A 12,339-nucleotide genomic window follows, 5' to 3' on the forward strand; every position below is an offset into this window, starting at 1 on the left:
AATGTATGCATGTGTATGTATGTATGCACGTGTATGTATGTATGTATGTATGTATGATTGTATGTATGTATGTATGTATGTATGTATGTATGTATGTATGTACAGGGCCCGTGTCAGTCGACACAGTGTCTGTTTTACCTGTTGAGGACATTCATTTATTACTAGGCAACGACCTAGCTGGCGACAAGGTTGTGGTTAATCAACTTGAAACTGACAAGCTTTGCTTGGATCATAAAGTCGATCCAATTGAAAAAGAAATCCCTGATTTATTGCCAGCTTGTGCAGTTACCAGAGCTATGGCAAAGAAAGCGTTTGAGAATAATGTTGATAACGGAAAGCATTTTTTTTAGCTGACACATGTATTGGTCATTCTTTTGATGACATCATTTTCACTCCTTGTTTGGATCAATCAGAAGCTATTGATCACAGTGATCCTCTTTTAGATACTCATTCTCTTTATTCTAATCAGGGTGACAAATGACAATCACTTGTCTTCGAACAGGAAAAATATCCTGAGATCTCCTGTTTGTTTCAAAGGGCCATTAGTGAAACTGAAGCCACTGACGTTCCTGTATGTTATTTCATTAAAAACGGAATTCTTAGGAGAAAATGGAGACGTCCCGAAGTACCTGCTGGTGATGAGTGGTCAGTGAACTATCAAATTGTAGTTTCAAAGTTTTACAAACAGGAAATACTTAGTCTGGCCCATGAAGCTCCATTGGCTGGTCATTTAGACTTACCACAAGATGTTCACTCACTTCTGTCAGCCAAACATCAAAAGTGATGTTGGTAAATACTGTAGATCTTGTTCTATTTGTTAAATGGTGGGACAACCCAATCAGAAAATACCCAAGGCTCATTACAACCTATTCCTGCCTTTGACGAACCATTTAGTATAATTATGGTAGATTGTATTGGTCTCTTACTTAAGACCAAGTCAGGTAACCAATACCTGTTGACCACTATGTGTGCGTCAAGACGGTTTCCAGAGGCAATTCCTTGAAGGAATCTTAAATCTAAAATAATAGCAGAGCTTAGATAAAGGTTTTTACTCATTTTGATCAACCAGTGTGCTATTTTTCTAAGACATTAAAAAAGCCCCAAAGAAATTATTCAACAATCGAGAAGGAAAATTTGGCTTTGATATTGGCGTTACCACATTTTGAAGTTAACACTAGTTCAGCTCCTTCTTCGGTTATTGTGTTTAGTGACCACAACCCCCCTTACTTTCATCTTCAAGATGAAAAATAAAACTCAAAGACTACTAACGTAGAGTTTGTTGTTACAGGAATATGATATTGATTTCAGGCACATCAAGGAGAAAGATAATTTAATAGCAGATGCACTTTCCCGTATATAGAAATGTATTATTTCATGTAGATTTTATTTAGTTTATAAGAGTTCTTTTAGCCTCATGTATAATTAATCCATGGTAAACAGAAAACTATATCATATAAATCTTTCTTTTTCTTTATGGGAGAAGTGTTACGTATATTTGATTTAATTTATATTTGATTTAATTTAACTGTTTGTAAGTTTTAAAAAATTTTTTTTTATATAAAATAATTCATTACATGTCAAAGTAATGTAATTTTGTCTTCTAGGAATTTTGACATTTTCTAGAAATTAGTTTGGCCTGACTGTTAGTCATAAACACCGAACTTTGTATCTTTTTGCTGACCTAGTTCCTGGCCTTGATTGAGAATCAAGTAAACAACTTCCTTTTTAAATTCAATTTTAATGTGTCAATGATAATAGTGAAATCGAGGAATACATGATCTTAGAAATGTAAATACCTTCTACAGTGTTCTGGAATGTGATCACGTGACCATCATCTGGGAATCTGCTTTGCGTCTCAAGTTACTGCATAACCTTTGTTTATAGGACAATTAGTCTGTCGGGCTTCTAAACACTGGGACGTAAGGTGTTCCTTTTATTGTGACCAGTTATGAATTATATTTTAATTTTTATTCAAATTATTTAGATTATAAAAGATTAATTGTTTTTCTTGGAAATATTTCTGTTCTGATATAGTTATGAATATCTTTATGAAAGTGATAAAGATTTCACAATTTACATAGCAGTATATTCCTTATAACAATATTGGTTCAATTCAAATCTTACTAGAGCAGATGCAATATTACGGTTCAAGAAATATTTTGAAGCGTTCCATAAAAGAAAAGAAAATAATGAGGTATTTGATTCATTAATCATTTCGGTCAAAACTAATCATCCTTTCTCATTTTCTTATACTGTATCGCTAGTCATTATTATCATCTATTTACATAATTACACGCTCATTTCACGTTGTTTGCCTATATCCCTCATCGAACCGCGCTATTTCAAACAAGGATCGCTGACCGCACATGGCCTGGTTTGTGTAAGATACGAACGCACACTACACGCGTTCTGGTCTGAAAACACAGAATTAGAGAATGACCCTGTTAGTAATTTCATCAGGTAAGAGTCATACATGAGAGATGTATCTAAAGCAAGATATTTCATTCAATATTGCTTGTATATTGTTTGATCGCCATTGACAGTTTTTGACATCACTGTGTCAAAGACGCCCTTCTCTCGTGTTAAATAAGACTTTCGCGGCACGGCTTGGCTTTTTGTGATGCCATTTTTGCGGTAAAATGTTCGCTACCAACTATCATAAGCTACAGTCCCAAATAAAAACATTTTAATTTTCATTATTTTCTAACTAGTCTCCATTTAAATTGCCAATTGATCGAAATGTAGCAAGAGTCGCTTTCTTTGAAACAAAATAAAAAATAAAAGATGCGGTTTGTGCCACTTTAACTTTCCTATTTAATTTAATAAGACTAATGCGGACAATAACGAGTGCTTTATCGGACTTTCTTATAGTACTTATCTTAATTGCCCATATGTCTCTCGAGGATTGTACTACATACGACTAATTAGAACACAATATATAAATATAATTTACGCCCACGCATGGTACAACATTCAGCTGTATTTACAACATCCTACATATCGTGGTATTAAAGAATCTTCAACAGACATCTACAATTCTACTTGGCGTTACAGAAGAGGCTTTTGAATACCTACTACGTTGGATTTGATGTTTACACTGAGATCTCCGGAAGGTAGAATAGACCCGATTCGCTCTCCTGAACGGTGTAAGAGGCGACAGACTCACGACCGAGAGTGTTTGGGTTCAAATCCTATCATCGGATCATCCCCGGGTCAGTTACCTTGCTGCTTCCGAAGGAGAGGGAACTCACATTGCCTGTGCATCAAAGAACCTGCTTGTTTTGATGTACTGTAAAGCACGAAATGGTAAACATGTTTTGTTTTCTGTTTAAATCATCACCAAAGGGACAATAAACTATTAGCAAAGTTTGTCTATATCGCCCGGATATATATTTTGTCAAAGAGGTGTATCCATTTACAGAAGTCAGTCTATTTCATTCATAGACAACTCTTATATTACACAAAGTTTAAATGTTCGTCGATATTTCTTCTCTCACACTTATAGTTCAAATTTTCATAGATATATCTTATATCACGCAGATAGTTCAAATTCTCATATATATATATATATATATATATATATATATATATATATATATATATATATATATATATATATATATATATATATATATATATATATATATATATATATATATATATATATATATATATATATATATATATATATATATATATATATATATATATGTATGTATGTATGTATGTATGTATGTATATATATATGTATATGTATATGTATATATATATATATATATATATATATATATATATATATATATATATATATATATATATATATATATATATATATATATATATATATATATATATATATGTGTGTGTGTGTGTGTGTGTGTGTGTGTGTGTAGTAACCAGTAACAAAAGAAAAAGTGAAAACAACAAGCTTTGAAAAATTTAACTAATAATTTATTTCCCTAGATAACAATGTAAACGTTTTAAAAAATAAGAACTTACGGTTTTATGAATCAAATCCAAAAAAAATACAAGAATAAATCCACGAATTAAATTTTAGAAGTCCTAGTATTGAAAAGTTCTAATGAACTCAAGCTTGAGTCCCGACGAAACAACAAAAACGAACACGATGGCGTACACTGAAGTCTTTATATTACGGATGTGTCTAAAGTTCTTTGTTGATTAACAAACAGTATTCCAGTGTTTGAATTTCCCAATAAAATTTAAATATATTTATTTGTCCCAGAATTCTATATCAGAACCGAAATATTTCCAAGAAAAACAATTAATCTTTTATAATCCAAATAATTTGAATACAAATTAAAATATAACTCATAACTGGTCACAATAAAAGGAACACCTTACGTCCCAGTGTTTAGAAGCCCGACAGACTAATTGTCCTATAAACAAAGGTTATACAGTAACTTGAGACGCAAAGCAGATTCCCATCATTTACGTCCTGACTACACCAAATATTGCCAAATCCAGACGTAAATAAAAGCTTTAAACATTGTTAATCCAGCAATTGCAATTTACTTCCTATCTTAGTTGTAAATATTAACATTCTTTTAGGATATCTTCTTCTGTCATTTTTAGAATTCTAAGCTAACATTTCAAAATATAATGTACCTTATATTCTGCATACTAATTCTTTCTAATTTATTATATACGAATGTATTTGGAGTAGACTTATATACAATAATGACATATTTATAGAAAGACCAATGAACGTTTCAATATCCCACCAACGAAATAATATGGTAACCAACACATATGTATGGCGGGGGAGGGGTAGGTTGGAAACTGACGGAACTCATGAATTTTCGGTGTTTACGACTAACAGTCAGGTCAAACTAATTTATGGAAAATATCAAATTCCTAGTAGACAAAATTACATTACTTTGACATATAATGAAATCAAAATAAAAAGATTTTAAAATTTACAAACAATTAAATTAAATCCAATATAAATTAGATCAGTAATACGTAACAACAATATATATATATATATATATATATATATATATATATATATATATATATATATATATATATATATATATATATATATATATATATATATATATATATATATATATATATATATATCCTTCCATCCATTCACATCGGTTTAATGCAGAGCTTGTATCACCTTCATGGTAAATATTAAGCTCTTTAGGGAAAGGAACAAAATAACTATGAGGCAATTTGTGACAATGCTCATTTCAAAATTTGAAAGCAATTCTAAAACCCATCCAAGTTAAAATATCGTTTTCAAAAAATATTTTTAAATAGATCACAAGCGTGACATTATCTTGCTGAAAGGTTTCGGTAATAAGGTAAATATCATATTAGGAGCGAAAGTAATAAACTCAGAAGACTTTATTAAGAAAGTATTGTTGGGTGAACTAAAAAAAGACAGGTAAGACACGAATGCAAAATTAAATCATTAATGGATGACTCGTATATATTATACTATCAGACATATTTTAGGGAGCACTTTTTGATCTGATTCATGCATATACTTGTAGCCCCAAATTACTGTTAAAATTTGACTTTATTTAAAGTCTTCGATATAATTTATCTATGATCAAAGGGTAATATCGGTGCCAATTCATCTCTGAAATGAGAATAATATGTTATGCACACCTATGGGATTTATAGTCCATTTAAATTCACAGGTTATCGGTTTCCTAAATTTCTGATCAAAGGGAAAAATTAATTGAAACTAAAATATATTAGAACACCTTGTGATATCTAATAATTTGTAGTTAGGTTGATAGATGGTTTGATAAATTTGAGTAAACTTGATAGATGTACGGCTGGAAATGATATACTCGAATATTTCATCGATAATGAGTAGTCACTATGTCCTAGAGGGAACTAAGCAATTGTTCATGATCAGCATAACATTAATACCGTACGACTCTGGTTGGCAAAAGTGGGATTATGCCTCAAAACCTTTTAGACTGTCTGGGTTCAAGGTCACAGTCATGTCTCAAATATTGTCCACTTAAACTTAGAACTGACCAGGCATCCAAATACGGCTGACTGGCTAATGTGACGTAATTAAATTTACGTAAAACGATTGAGCTGAATCTCACTATTACATTTATAAATGTTTTAATGATGTCGACTTATTAAAGAAACTACTGAATGTCGCACAAAAAGGAAATGCCTCTGGTGCATCCCGCATGGACCGAGTGTATCCCGAAATGGACCGATTCCAATGTCAGATTAAGAGACCCTGCTTGTTTAGGGAGTGGGGTTGCGGGGGTGAGGAGGCAGCGATAAAAGGGAACCGACAGAGTGCCTAGCAACACACTAAAGAAAGCAATTATAAGAATACGGAATAGCAGAGATGGTGACATACGGTCAGTTTGGGGGTCTATTCGATCCTTTTTAGGGTTAGCCCTCTTATTGGAAAATGTAATCAAAACATCTTTACTTAACTGCAGAAGCCTTGTGTGCCATATCCAGCTTGACGCATGTTAAAGAGATAGTACCTGTAAATATTTTATCTAATCTTGCAAGGATAGTATGAGGTTATGCAGGAAGTCTGCTGTAACTTAAAGAATAGAAAGAAAAATTTTCCAAAGATAAGTTTTCTCCTGAGATTTCTAAATTTAACACGTGAATAAAAAATCCAAGATGACTTGTAACTTGTCAATTTGTAACTTGTAACTTGTCCACGTTATTGTCTTGGTTAGAGCGTCCGCCTCAGATGCGGGAGGTCGTGGGTTCGATCCCCGGCCAAGTCATACCAAAGACTTACAAAAAATGGTACTAACAGCTGCCTCGCTTGGGGTTTAGCATTAAGAGGTTAGTGTTAGGACTGGTCGGCCTGGTGTCAGGATAATGTGACTGGGTGGGACATCATGCTACATGTCTGCGGCATGATGCCCCAGTGCTCGACATCACTATAAACTGTCACACTGCAGACATCTTAGCGATATGACTGAAAAATTGTTAAAACTACGTTAAAAAAATAAAAAAAATCCAAATCTATTTATTGTCTTAAATTGCTTAAACAGATCAACATACCAAGCGAGGAGAATAATTTTGCCAGTAATGTTAATTTTCTAACTAGAGACATCTAGCTTCGATAGACATGTGAATACAGACATCTAGTCTCAATAGACATTTGGTTACAGACAGCTATCTTCCGTATACATATGAACAGCGATATCTAACTTCAATATACATATAGTACCAGAAATATAGCTTCAATAGACACATGGATACAGACATCTAACTTCAAAAGACATATGACTATAGACATAAAACTTCAATAGACATATGTATGCAAACACCAACCATCAATAGGCATGTGGATAAAGGCAGCTAGTTTCGATAGACATATGGAAACAGACATCTAATTTCAATAGACATATGAATACAGACATCAGGCGTCAAGAGACATATGGATACAGACATCTAACTTCAATATACGCATGGATACATTCATCTTGGTTCAAGAGATAAATTGTGGCTGCCAGTACGTCGGACTTGTCCTGCATTTGCTGCTGACTACGGGACGAGAGTACTAGGTCATCGGCAAAGTCCAGGTTCTCAAGTTGATTCCACTATGTCCACTGGATCCCATTTCTCCGCCCATTGGTGGACGTCTTCATAATCCAGTCGATGGCGAGAAGGAAGAGAAACGGAGACAGCAAGCAGCCTTGCCTCACGCCAGTCTGCACTAGGAAGCTGTCTGTGTACTGTCCTGCATGAATGTCTCTGCAGGACATTCCGTTGTAAGTGTTCTTGATCAGGTTCACCAGCTTGGATGGGATGCCGAAGTTTCCAGAGTGTCTCTCGGTCCACGCTGTCGAATGCCTTCTCATAATCGACAAAGTTGATACAGAGTGATGAATTCCACTCCAACGATTGCTCGACTATGATGCGAAGAGTAGCTATTTGGTCCGTACACGATCTGTTCTGCCGGAAACCCGCTTGCTCATCTCGTAACTGTGGGTCAATGGCCTCCTTCATCCTCTCCAAGAGGACCCGGTTAAAGACTTTCCCTGGTACTGATAAGAGTGTGATTCCTCTGTAGTTGTTGCAGTTGCTGATCTTGATGATCTGTCCCTCCTTCCAGTCAGGCGGTATTTCTTCTTCCTCCCAGATCTTCTCAAAGAGGTGGTATAGCATTTCACTGAAGCATCTAAGTCTGCTCTGAGGGCTTCTGCTGGGATATCATCAGGTCCAGCTGCCTTGCCGTTCTTCAGCTGGGTGATGGCTTTCCTGATCTCGTCTCTGGTGGGATTGTCACAGCTTATGGGGAGATCTGCGTTGGCTGGGTGGATTTCTGGGGGATTTAGTGGGGCTGGCCTGTTCAACGGTTCTTCAAAATGCTCTGCCCATCTCTTAATTTGGTGTTCTGTACTTGCTATGGTCTTTCCCTGCTTGTCCTTTACGGGTCTCTCTGTTTTGCTGTACTTGCCGGACAGCTTCTTGGAAATGTCACACAGCTTCTTCATGTTTCCACTTCGTGTCGCTTCTTCTGCCTCTGCTGCCATTCCTTCAACATAGTTTCTTTTGTCTATCTTGATGCTTCTTTTTGCTTCCTTGAGGCCGTCAGTGTACTCTTTTTGTACCTTTACTTTTTTAGTTCTTGTCCTAGTGCTATTTACTGCTGCTTTATTCTGTTTACGCTCCTGGATTTTGCGCAATGTTTCGGCTGAAATCCATTCTTTCTGCTCGTGCTTCATGGGGCCTAGTACTTCTTGGCATGTTGATTTTATTGCCTCTTTAACTTTCTGCCATCTGTTGTTCGCATTGTCTTCCTCATCTTCAAGAAGCTCTTGTAGCACTTGGTACTTGTTGTTAAGCGATATTATATCTTTTGTGTTCAGTAGTAGTATAGGCGTGTGTTAGATTGTAGATACAAATTTAACATTACCATTCCGTTTTGACCCCATAATCGTTTTGACCCCATACACAATATTGATCCCATACATATAATGAACCTATCAACACGTTTGACTCTACTTATACGTTTGAACTCATATAACCATCCCCATGTTAAACACTTTTGACACTTGTAACATAGGAGTTGCCCTGTGACCTACCAAATGCCTCTTGCATGTTAACCTATGGCGTAACTTTAATTTCCGTATGATCCCAAACTGACCCACACAGCTACTTATTATTGTGAAAAATGTTATCTCCTGATAATGTACTGGGCAGTTGAATTTAATGGGAAATCTTTATATTTCGGAGAGACTCACTAGCCTAGCGTCTTGCGTCATTTTCAGAGCTAGGTTACACTTTTTCTATAAGATCGCTGAGCCGCCCACACCTATGGTTTCAAAAAGCCAAACAAATCCAACGAGTTTCTGACTTTACAAACCCAAAACTGCCCCTGTTTGTCTCCATGAAGGTAATATTGCGCTTTTTAGGCACCGGTAATCTACAAACACATAAATAACCATGTGAAGTTGTTATTGTTATTGTTATTGTTGTGGGGTTTAACGCCATTTTTCAGCACACGATAGGCTATACATGGCGGCCAGTATTATTGGTGGAGGAAGAACCCAGGAAAACCCCGGAAAGAACCACCGACCCACGAGAAGCTACTGGCAAGCTTTCTCACATACCCACATTGGCTGAATCCTAGACTCGAACCGCCGCAGACAGAGGTGAGATGGCAGTGATCCGTAACGAAGAGCGCTTTAGACCACTCGGCCACTCGGGGCCCCATGTGAAGTTGTGTTTTTGTCATTAAAATCTCAAGCTCACTATTTGGCAACATAAAAGAAAAGGGCAAATGTTTTAGCGCAGTTGTAATCGTTGATCAGCCAATGCTTTGGAAGGGTTTCTTCATGATTTTTATTATTGATAATTTCGACTATAACAATGCAGTAATTTAATGTTATTACAGCTTGATATGTTGGTCAAGATATTCAGTGATTATAATTGTGAACAAAATGGATGAGTGAGTGTGTGTGTGTGTGTGTGTGTGTGTGAGAGAGAGAGAGAGAGAGAGAGAGAGATTTGGATATTTAACGTAGCTTTAACATTTTTTCAGCCATATCACTAAAATGTCTGCAGTGTGGCAGTTTATAGTGATGTCTAGCACTGGGGCATCATGCCGCAGACATGTATCACGATGTCCCACCCAGTCACATTATCCTGACACCAGGCCAACCAGTCCTAACACTAACCTCTTAATGCTGAGCGCCTAGCGAAGCAGCTGTTAGTACCATTTTTGTAAGTCTTTGGTATTATTCGGCCGGGGATCGAACCCACGACCTCCTCGAAATGGATGAAAAATATATTAATAATGGAGAAGAAAATATATTTTGCATAATTAATATATAAACGACATACTCTGTTATAATATTTTGTTTGTTTGACATGATCAGAGAGTTGCAATATCATCGAAATCAGAAATAAAAGACAAACATTTATTATTTCATAGTCATTATCGGCATATTTCATCGTTCAGTTCAGTATTTTTTTAAATTTTGGAAAGTACAATAAAGAATATTGAAATCCCCAATGCACCCATGAGAAGAATGTTATTCATTTAAATTTTCTGTCTCTGTGAGTATTTACGCACGGCTGCACATCAATTGCATACCTTCTCGGCATCATTTCATGCAAAATTTCTGACAGATTTATGTTCTCATTATGGAAATCCTCGACTAATAAATATTAACACCTGCCGTGAAATCTACCTCAACACTCTTAGCATGGCAATGAAATATGGCAATTTGTCGGAGTTTTATCATACAGTAAAAAGGGAGTTTATAATTTCAAAGACCCATGAAACGACCAGAAACAGGGCTCTTTCATCACAATATGGTACTACACGAAAACCTACTTGCAAATTTAAATGACTAGTTTTCAAATTAATAGATAATAGCGAATACGTTAAGATTGATGGCGGTTAAAAGGTGACGTCTTGCAATGAGATCCACAACTTGCTTATTGCGCAGAGATCATAATCAAGCCCGCTAATAGATCCCTCATTTTATTTTCTCAAAGATATTACGATATGCTAAAATTCAACAAGGCGCTTTAATTTCGATACTAATCTCATAGCTTCGTTATTTATTGATGATAAAATGTAACGCCGAATGAGAGTGACACTGTATAATATTATAAAGTCCCATCACAAGGACTTAAAATATAGCTTTATGGTTGTAAATGAAATAGCGTCCTGCAAATTCTCAAGAAAAACAAATCATTATTTCGCTTTTGAAAATTTGTCTTAAGAAACAAAAGCAATATTTCACTTTAAAAATCGGATTTCAGAATATTTTCATTACTTGAAAATTAATTAGTGTATCTCTTTATTCAAAACGAACAACTGCATTTATATGAATAATTTAAATTATAGCAGATGTCTTTACCAACGGCGACAGTAACAAGTGAGTACATTTCCTTCTGCGATTTTAACATTTTGTACAACGTTTTACACGTTTCTTTCTCCGCTTTTAACATTTCCTTCTACGTTTTCAACTTTTCCTTCTACGTTTTTTACATTTCCTACTAAGTTTTACACATTTCTTTCTACGTTTTTATACTTAATTATCTGAGTGGTGATAAGCATATGACGCACAGTTGATCCAGAAATGGTGTGGTTGTCCTAATTGTGTACAGACTTGTGGCTCTAAAGAAACATCACGTTTACGTTATCCCTGGAATAAATGCATTTGCAATACGTAATTTATCACCTATTTAATTATTCAGCTGTAGACTTTATTAAGCATTCCCCGACATACACATGCAATGAAAGTATCGCATCTATGTCAAGAAACGCTTTTATAAGTTGACGTTGATTATTGAGGATCAGAATAATTTGAAAGCCACTGACACCTAAGAAAACTCATAAGCATCTTAAATGCCAGCATCTGCGCTTTACGAGAATACGGGCGAGAACTGGTTGCTCACTAGAATTGTTATGACGTCAAAAGTTGTTTCTTCAGCTAGAGGTAAAATAAATTACTATATCCCACTCGAATATTCAAACTTCTGCCTACTAATTGATGGTAATTGGTTTAAATATATAACAATTACAGCTTCTATTTTACATTCGCATATTTTCTTTTTATTAGCATCAACGAGATCTAAGCACTAGTATTATTTTAATTTGGGCATTACGCTAAGTTTTGAGTTCGAATAAATTTATTGAGCAGTTACATATCAGCAAAGTTCAGTCAGGGTGAAATTAGTTTAATATATATTGTTAAATGCATAAGTGCATATTTCAAAGTACCATCTATATATATATTTAGGGACAGGATTTGTGGGCCTTTGGACCCATTCACCAGTAGGTCCATATGAATTACAAATTTTGAAGGCGATTTCGTCCTATATGTCTTACCCTGT

Source organism: Sinohyriopsis cumingii, chromosome 7 (assembly GCF_028554795.1).
Source record: "Sinohyriopsis cumingii isolate HCF-2022 chromosome 7, ASM2855479v2, whole genome shotgun sequence".
Classification (NCBI taxonomy): Eukaryota; Metazoa; Mollusca; class Bivalvia; order Unionida; family Unionidae; genus Sinohyriopsis; species Sinohyriopsis cumingii.